Below are 10038 nucleotides of genomic sequence, written 5' to 3'. Positions count from 1 at the left end.
CCACGCGTCACGGGCCCCGCCCAGGCTCCGCCCTGGGACCGCCTCCAAGACAGCCCTTCTCCCCGGCCCGACACCCCTGCCGGGTCCGCAGCTCCACGAAGGAGCCCTGCGGGCGGCGCGCCAGGCTCCTTAGTTTCTCACTAGGGGAGGGGCGGGAGAAGGACTGGTTTCAGAACGCTACGATTTGCATATGTTTTGCATAAAATCTCAGAACAAACTTGAAAACCTGCATCCCAACTCTGAAAATGTAAGTGGAATCAACAGCATAGTTTACTGCCACATTCTGGGCTGGTCACCTCACAGGCTTTGAACAAAGTAATAAACCAAGGAATAAGTTATTTGTATTAAACATTGATCTCGTTCTAGCTTTTCCTGGTGCCTTTCCTTATTCCCTTTTCCTCCCTGTTTGACACACGTCATAAGGTTCAAGCCACCTGACTGGGAGGAATCCAGTTTTAACTAAAATTAGCAAACATTTCCCTCACCCCTACTGTGTTCAAGGTCCTCTGTGCTCAATGAAAGGGTATGTGCACAATAAAGAAATGTTGGGTCATATCTGATTGAACCTGAAAATACTGTGTATTTTCTTTGCTGGTTGTTTTCATCCACTTATCTTTCAAGCTTACTAAAATATGATGTTCCGAAAGTCTGCCTTCAAAATTAATCGCTTGCTCATGGAACAGCCAAGATAGACTGTATTCTAGGTCTCACTCACATCTCTCTATTACCAGGAGTACACTTACATGGGAGGGATGAACATTGCCTAGAAGATTTTTTAGTCGTCCAAAGGTAAGCTGACTGCTTTACGGGTTTTTTAATTCTCTTTCCTAATGAACACCACAGATCAAAATCAGGGGAAAAAAAGATTAATAAATTCCATGTAAAGCCATTTCCATATTTTTAATTTTACGTTAGCTTGTTCTCGGGTTCTTTAAGTTGATCGAAATAATGTGCGGGTTTTACAGGTTATCGTTTATTTTGTGCACGACCCCTACAGTTTTCTCACTTTTATTCTCCGTCCGATAGCCCTCCCCTCTGCATCTGAGGGAAGAAATATGAAGGGAGGAATGCAACGAAGTCCAGGCCAAGAACAAGGAGAATAGGAGAGGGATGCCGCTGCCACAGGATGGAAATCGGCAGACAGAGGAATGTTCAAGAGGAGCCATCAGTGGGAAACTTTGGTAAAACTTCTAATTATATTGAGAGGAGTTTCTCTGCCAAGAAATGGTAATTAATTGGCACCATCGATATGACCTTTGAGCAGGAGGTAAACTAGGGTAAAGGCTTGTCTTGGCCAGTCTCAAGGAGCTGTCTAAATTCTCACAATGATGCTAAGAGTACATCCTTGGACCTCCAACGCCCAGCAGCTAGAAGTGCCTAATAATGCAGGCCCAGACAGGCAGTGGCTTTTGGGTTTTGCAGCTTTAGGGACTGTTGTAAACCTCAGAAGTAGATGTCTCTGAAGAGCGCCAGAATTTTAAACAGGGAAAAATGACAGATAAACCTTGGTAGCGAGCTGAAAATTTTCTAGCTGAAGGTTCTTTGTAGACACTCCTAGGAATAATTAGGAGGGCAATTACACAGGACTAGAAATCTGAAGTAACAGGGAGAAGAGATATGTGTGTGTTACGTGCCATTTATTTGGCACTGAATCCTGGCAACCCTATGGATAAATAATGTCCACAGTGTCCTGTCCTCGACAACCCTGCACAGCTCCTCTAGACTCATGCAGAGATGAGTAAAATACAGAAAATCACATACCCACCTCTCAGAATGAATATGTTGACCCAACACTTTAAATCCCAAGACTGGGTAAAATTGGCTTACTATTCAAATAATATTTCAATAATTTTAAAGTAAAGTTCTAACTAGTCTAGTTGTAACCGGCATAATAGTCCATGACTAAATTCTGGTGACTAATAGCCTTAAGCTGTGCTAGATTGCTTTGGTTCCAAAGTGTGGGCAGTTTAGAAGGGCATTCAATCCCTTGCTGCCATCCCTGCTTGGCAAGGACACCGATTAATCAATCAAGGGCTTCCCAATCAACTTGGGGCTGCCAGCGCTGCACTTGGCTGAGGAGCCTGAGATACCGTGACTGGCAAAAAGCACAGTGTGTGATTACATGGAGGGTGCAGACAGACTGGAGCCGTGAACGGGCTCTGAGCCTGAGCATCGGAATGGCAAACCCCAAGCTAATTGTTCAAGTGCATTTGTTGTTATTTGTCCATTAATTTATGTCATTGTAATAATGAATACTAAAATACATTTCATATTAACAAATTCATTTCCCCGTAATTTAATTGCAACACCATCTTTCAGTGTATATCTGCAGTACAGATGAAGTCATTTTCAACTATGCAGATAAGACAGGGAGAAAAGAAGGATGTTAGATTTTTGGCATTTGAACAGAAAGGGATCCTAGTCATCACAAAATCCAAATTCATTTTGTTACAGATGAGAAAACCGGGGCTCAGGAGGGCTAGATATTTGGTATCTTTCACACATAAGGTCGCTGGTGAGTGGAAGAGTAAACCTGGAACGCTCTGTCTTCTCAACTAGAATAAAGGGAGCATTCACTCTTGTCCTATTTTTGTATATATGTTTATTTTTATGGGATAAAGTTTATTTTTGTATATATGTTTATTTTTATGGTATAAAGTTTATTTTTGTATATATGTTTATTTTTATGGGATAAAACATAAAATTAACCCTTTTAAACTGAATCGGTTGTACAACCACTGCCTCTCAAAACATGTTTACCACTTGAGGAGAAAACCCTGTCCAATTAAGCAGTTACTCCCTAATTCCCCAACCCTGATAATCACTAATCTGCTTTCAGTCACTATGGATTTACCCATTCCCTATAAGTAGGATCATAGGATATGTGACCTTTCGTGTCTGGTTTATTTCATTTAGTAAAATGTTTCCCAGATTCATCCAGGTTGTATCTTGCATCAGTACTTTGTTTCTTTGTATGGCTGAGTAATATTCCATTGCATGGATAGATTTCATTTGTTTATTCATTCGTAAGCTAATAGACATTTGAGTTGTTTCCACCTTGTGGTTATTGAGTACCTGCTTTCAATTCTCTTGAATATTTACTTAGGAGTGGAATTGCTAGGTCATAAGGTAATTCTATGTTTAACTTTTCGAGGAACTGCCAGATTATTTTCCAAAAGGCTGCACCAGTTTACATTCCCACTAATAATATGGGAGAAAGCCATCATAGCCTTTTTTATTTCTCATGAAAACTGTCTACATCTCTTCTGCCCCTTCAGTGTCCTGCCATACTCGAGGCTGCCTCCCTGAGTAGTCTTTCTGTGTTTTCGCCTTGCCGTATCAACAGATTATCATTACATTGTATGACTTCAGTGTGGGCAAGGGCCATCTTATTTATTAATTTATCAAACAAATACTTTGTAACACCATATTCTAGGCACAGTGCTAAAAGTCGTACAAACATTACTTCAATTCGTTTTTATGGCATTGCCAAGCAATAGGTACTAGTATTATTCCCCATTGTGAAGATGATAAAAAAGAGGCATAGAGCGGCTAAGGAATTTGTCCAAGATCACATAATGAGAGAGTAGTACAGTGATGGACAAAATCTGAAAGATTCCAATCCAATGTGGTAAGATCAGGGGAAAAAAATTATTTTGAGCCACTGGCTTGGCGTGGCAATGTATACACACTCTCTCTCTCTCTCACTCACTTTCTCTCTCTCTCTCTCTCTCTCTCTCTCCTTCTCTCTTCATTATAACACTCTCACCTGCAATGACAATTTTAAGTTTCCTTACTTAACGATAGTTGATGCGAAAGCGAGATAAGCAAAGCTTACCATAAATTAGCTGACTATCTTAAGAAGAGTCTTCTAAACACAAATTAAGATTTACTCTTTTTTCCAATCCAATCACAGCCTAGTGTTTCCGGGAATCACACATTCCAATGACGTATAGTCTATAGAAAGTAGTCATTGGTAATGAACCACACCTCGGTCTGCTGGATTGCGTGGCTCACTCCTCAGGACACAAGTGCATTTAATTTAAAGGGAGCTGGTGAAACAACGGGACAGCGCTTGAAGGGAATTTATGCGTGAGTCCTCTGCCACGAACTGGGCATAGCAGGGAACTGAGAGGGGCATGACTTTGTAGAAAGAGGCATCTGATTATGTCCCATTCCTTGTGGAGTCCAGCCATCTTCCTTCTTTCTAAATCTAAAATAGATAGCAAAGAAAGTGACTTTCTATATTGGTTCTTAATTATTTCTAAGCATATAGACAAGTTTAGGCATCTCTCATTAGATCTCTGATAAGTCTGGCCATGTACAGATTCTGGGAAGTGTAAAATGTCAGGAATATTCATTAATATTTTCCAATTCAACCCTTATTTAAACTTAAAATATCTAAAAAGCATTTGCTATGGCTAAAAACATGACAAAAACATGGCATTGATCATAAAAACACAATGTCAGGTTTATATTAATGTGGAATATTTGAAAGAACCTTTAATTCTCAATTTTATAAAGCCTTTTACAAAGTTTTTTCCATTCATTAGAATTTCACATCTTAATGTGTCTTATTTAAAATAAGCTTTTTATTTCAAAATAGTTTTTGATTTACAGGGATGTTCATAAGATTTATACAGAGTTTCCCTTATCGATATGTGACATTAGCATGGTACGTATGTCACAATTTATGAACAAATATTGATACATTATTAACTAATGTCCTATTGCATTCAAATTTCCTTTGTTTTTACCTAATGGCCTTCTTCTTTTCCAGTATCCTGGTGAAATTGCACGGTGGTTAAAGTTAGTTCATAATGTTTTCAGGAAAGTATGTGCCAAGTCAGTCTTTTCAGCCCTTTAGCTCCTGCAGAGAGCTTCCCCAGTGTAGGAAGGAATGGATGCTGACAGAACATGGTCCTTCCCTTCCTAACAGCCCACTGTGGTGGCTGAGCCTTGGTGGCACCACTGGGATGGGAGGCCCTCTCTGTATAGCCAGGGGTCTCGGGTTCAGGTTCTGATCCCTCTCCCCTCTCTGGCCTGGTGCCAGGAGTGCTCCAAAGCCTGGGTTTACTCCCCCAACAGACCTCTACTTTTGTCCACATATTTGTCTCCTCCCTAGCTGCAGAGAAGGAGCTTGGTTGATCTAAGGCAATGGGTCTCAAAGTTCAGCATCCATCAGAATCACCTGGCAAGCAAAGCAAATTGCTGACCCCAGAGTATCTGAACCAGTAGGTCTGGGTGGGGCCATAAATTTGCATCTCTAACAGTTTCCCAAGAGCAGCTTCTGCTGGTGGGGGGAGGGGGACATACTTTAAGATCTGCTTTTCTAGGCCAATCAGTTCATGGCATTATCCTGGTGACTGTTAGTCTGGGAATGGGGAGATGACCTAAACCAGCCTAATCCAGTGGTTCCCTGCCTTGGTTGAACACTATAATCACTTGGGAGCTTCAAAAAACTACCTCCAGCTGAGCCCCCCACCCAGACTAATAAATTAATATTTCTAGATGTAAAGCCTAGGTATCAACAGTTAAGAAATAAACTAGTAAATAAATAAACACACACACAAAAGAAAAATGAAACAATAGCAATAAATAACTAATTTAAAAAGCACTTCTGGTGATTTTAATGTACAGCAGTACTGAGAACCACTGGTCTGCACGAACAGAAAAAAAGAATTTATACCAAAGGGAGAGGTCTCTATTTTCTTTCCTGCTGAATGTGGAGAAAGGAAGCAGGCAGCTCTGTGGCCTCTGGCACCCATCTAGTCACCATGAAGGGAGCCAGTCTCTGGATAAAGCCAACACTAAGAAAGGCGGGACCGGGTGTTGAAAGGACTTGGGACCTTGATGACATCACTGAGCGGCTTATCTCACTATTCTGGGATCCTGTCCTACCTCTGGACTTCCAGTTATGTGAGATAATACCTTTCTTCATTTTTAAAGCCAATTTAGGTCACAGTTTTCAGCTACTAGTAGTCAAAACCATCCTAACATAACATCAAAGAAACGGTCCCCCTGTGGCCATAATAAATAGGTCTACTCTTAAAGGCACCTTGTCTCCATGTCACCCCTTCTACATACATCAGAGGATCAGCTTTCTCATCAGAAGTCTGGCTCATGGAGAGAGACAGGGCAGCAGGACGGTTATGGTGCAGCCGGTGGCTAAAGCTCCTCTCCGCCTCTGGACTGTGTGTTTCCAACTCTAAGATTCTACAAAGAGTGTTTTCTTCTCCCTGACAAAGGAAATGAACAGGATAGGAAAAGACCTGGCATTTTACCTACGTTTAAAATAATTAGTTTTCTCTTTCTACCTAAGCAAATAATCTCATACTAGTCAAACTGGAGGTTATAATTGTATTCTTTATAAACTGTTTTCTTAAATTGCAAATTCATTTTTAAGCAATAATTCCTTTTTTATATTTATAATAGGAAAATGTTAGCAGACCATAAATATTCAACACTGGGAGCTAGCTGGAACAAAATAAATGTCCAGAAAATGTTTTATTGCAGAAATTTAGTACAATGGGTTACAAAACTGATGCAGAGTAAAGGTCCATTTTTGAGAGAGAAAGACCCCAAGCTGTTATTGATGATTGTTTCTTGGAAGTGAGAATACGGCAGTATTTAATGTTCTGTTTGTATGTATTTTCTAATTTTTTCTCTAATAGGCACATATTACTTTTGTAGAAAGAAAGAAATATATATTTTTCAAGATTATGGGATTCATCGGCTTGTTGGCGCTAAGTACCATTCCCACTATTCTGTGCACTGCTTTGTTGGATGTGGCTGGAATCCTGTGACTTGCCTTTCCCAGACTCCCTTGCCAGCTGGCCGAGTTAAATGCTGCCAGTGGGAAGCACTGGTGGGAAACTGGATGAAACGAGGGAGACCCCCTGTAAAAAAAAAAAAAGCTTCTGGCAGTAGCTGTGGCAGGGAATAGCAACAGCATCAGCGACTGGGGCATTGGGCAGTTGCAGCAGCATCAGCAGCTTCACACAGCGTCGGTTGCCAGGTACATTACCACTGCTTTTTATCTCCCCAGCCTCACGAGTGTTCCTGACTTCCTGCAGTTGCTCACCTCTAGGTTACCACGCCTTCCCCTCTTTGTTTCTCCAACCTTCCCGACATTTTTGTAAATACTAGTCATCAAAAACATTCTAACATTCTAATTTCCTTAGGTTAAATTCCTTCTGTTTGAAATACTTAGAATGATTTCTATTTTCCCAACGGGACACTGGCTGTTATGCCTATGTACTCTCAGCGGTTCCTACATCAAATTCACCCAGAACTCCTCTCAATTCTACTGCCAGTTGTAACTGTAGCCACTCCTCCCTATCTCCACTGCCACCACCAGTCCAGACCACCATCATCTCCCTTGCGCCACATAACGATGGTCTTCTCTCAAGTCTCCCTACTTTTACACTTGTCCCACGTCAGTCCATTCTCTACGCAGAAGGCAGAGCAACCTTCCTTAGGCACAGATAAGATGGTGTCACTCTCCTTTGTAAAACTGCTGCACTTAAAATAAAATTCGAACTCATTAACGTGGCGCATGGAGCCTCGTCTTCTTCATTCACTGTGATCCAGTCACTCTGCTTTTCTTTCGGTGCTTGAAACAACCGAGCTCTTTCCTACGTCAGTGATGCTGCATATAGTATCTTCCCCTTGGAATACACTTTTCCCTATAACGTAGCTTCTTCTAGTCATTTCCTACATGTTATTTCTTCAAAAAAGCCCTCCTCGTCATGCTATCAAAAGTAGGCATTGCCCACCTCAGCTTTTTGTCTACTTCCCTGATGGTACCTATCAAAACTTGGCTTATTTGTTCATATAAATGAGTCTGTTTTATGTCTACTTTTCCCAAAGTCTGAGGGCAGGCATGTGTTCACTATAGTATTTCCAGCACCCAGCACAGTGACTGACGCAAATAATATGTTCACTATACACTGAACAAATGTGCTGTATACTTAGCTGTGTTTCTATCTTTATGCGCAGAAATCAAGAAAGTCAGATTTATTTCAATAAATTCTTAATTGTTGGATGTTTAAATTATGTTTCCCTAGAGACTAAGCCAAAAGTTAATGAAAATCTGAAAAGTAGAAAGAAAAAAAATAAACATTTTAGAAAAACAGACCAAATCGTTAAAAGATAAAGAGCTGAAAAGTCTTCCCATGACATAGTAGTAAAATGTTCTACCAAATCTGATTTGGTTCAGATTCTTCTGTTGACATATTTGCTTTTGCCTAAATTTATTTATTCCATTCGCTAGTTATCCAAGCCAGATTCTGAGTCACTTTTAAAGCTATGTGTGGGACAAGCAGAGAATTTCACTTTGGATCAGATCTCATTCTTGAAACACTGTTGGCTTTTGAGTTCTTGTACTCTTTAGTTAAGCATTCGTTCATTGAGTCGGTCAGTCAACCAGTATCTTGTTGCATGTTTTCCATGTGCCAGACTCTGTACCACATTCAGGATACGGAGGTAAACAAATAAGGCAGACAGAATTCCTGGGCTTCTGAGGCCTACATGCAAAAGGGAGACAGATAGCCAACAAGCAGGCACATAAATAAGCACAGTAATTTCAGGTAGTGATTAAGTGCTGTAAAAAAAAAAAATACAACAGCGGAATGTGGCAAGTGCTAGAAGGGCACCATCAAGTCACTGGTGGGAAAAACCTTGCTGAGACCAAGAGTTACAAAACAGGAGCCATCTACGGCCATACCACCCTGAATGTGCCCGATCTCACCTGATCTCGGAAGCTAAGCAGGGTTGGGCCTGGTTAGTGCTTGGATGGGAGACCACCTTGGAACATCAGGTGCTGTAGACAAAAAAAAAAAAAACCCAGGATCCAGCAGGGCCACATTGAGACTTTAGAGGCCTTAGATACTGCAAGATAATGATATCCTCCCTCCTTCTCTCCATTACCCACGCCCCCCCCCCCCACCCCAACTCCCAGGTAATTTAAAATAGATAAAAACAACCAAGGCTTAAAACAAGTGCAAAGATTGTTAATAAATTTCTGATCCTCCCACCTCCCAACCTCACTCCCATCCCCACTCCGATGACAACTACTTGAACATTTTTTGGGAAATATCTAAAATCGAATTCATTCCAAAATATTTTCTCATTGTTAGGGCTCTTTCTTTGCTGGTTCTCCAAATACATGTTTAATCAATTTACTGAGTTATCTCATACTTGGAGCCATCTATGCAAAAGCCTGAGAACTTGGTACATATAGCCCGTGGGCCAAACAGTTTTATTGGAGCATGGCCGTGCCCATTCTATGTGTATTGTCTGTCTTCTTTCACACTTGCACAGACCTGAGAGTAACTTTAACTTTGTTTTACTAGAGCCCATCATTGCAGTACAACAACACAGTAGACCCGGGTCGGGCAAAACCTAAAATATTATGTAGCCCATTACAGAAAAATTTTGTTAGACCCTGGGGTTATTTATGTATTCATTCATTCATTCATTTGTTATTCATTTATTTTTGAAATAAGATCAAGAGCTGTTGAGGACTTTTCAGCTGTGCAGGAAGCATGATCTCATTTTCTTTTTATAAAGATGACTTTGTAGCTGTGTAGAGAATGGTTGGGGCAGGAGGAGAATGGACATGGCAGAGACCAGGTAGGAACTCTGATGGGAGCTGGGGTGAGATGCTGGGGCTTGGACTTGCATGGGAGCAGTAAGCAACAAGTCTCATGAAGGGCCAACCCTTCCATAGTTCCAACAACACAGGTTTACTTTTCTCCTAAAAGGGCTTTAGGTGTCCTTCTGCACAGTGTCCAGTTCTTTCCAGTAGAAAAAAAATGCTTTGAGCCTTTCTGTCTGACTAATCTTATTCAAGAGGTCTTTAATGTGCTTTTGCCCAACTGCTGGCCTTTGCAGGAACTTCTAGAACTTTAGGGAATAAAAAAGAGGCTATATAATAAATCTGACAAGCTCAATGATGGAAAGTCACCTCACAGGGTGATCTGATTATAAATTCCTAACTGGGCATATCATGGTGGGTAGTCACACCTCAGGCCT

The 10038-nt window shown here is 41.0% G+C and overlaps 1 long non-coding RNA gene and 1 other non-coding gene across 2 annotated transcripts; both read left to right on the top strand.

The window, feature by feature from the left end:
* Positions 1 to 121: 121 nt before the first annotated feature.
* On the top strand, positions 122 to 2564 carry LOC118600348. Its single transcript, XR_004949927.1, has 4 exons — positions 122 to 247; positions 732 to 789; positions 1027 to 1181; positions 2455 to 2564. It is a non-coding gene; the product is annotated as an uncharacterized LOC118600348 (long non-coding RNA).
* A 6150-nt stretch (positions 2565 to 8714) lies between these two features.
* Positions 8715 to 8833, top strand: LOC118600843. The gene has a single exon (XR_004950125.1). It is a non-coding gene; the product is annotated as a 5S ribosomal RNA (ribosomal RNA).
* The last annotated feature ends 1205 nt before the right edge of the window (positions 8834 to 10038 follow it).

This window comes from Rousettus aegyptiacus, unplaced genomic scaffold (genome assembly GCF_014176215.1).
Source record: "Rousettus aegyptiacus isolate mRouAeg1 unplaced genomic scaffold, mRouAeg1.p scaffold_m13_p_3, whole genome shotgun sequence".
Taxonomy (NCBI): domain Eukaryota; kingdom Metazoa; phylum Chordata; class Mammalia; order Chiroptera; family Pteropodidae; genus Rousettus; species Rousettus aegyptiacus.
The sequence above is the reverse complement of the archived record's forward strand: the minus strand, read 5'-3'. Positions and strand labels throughout refer to the sequence as shown.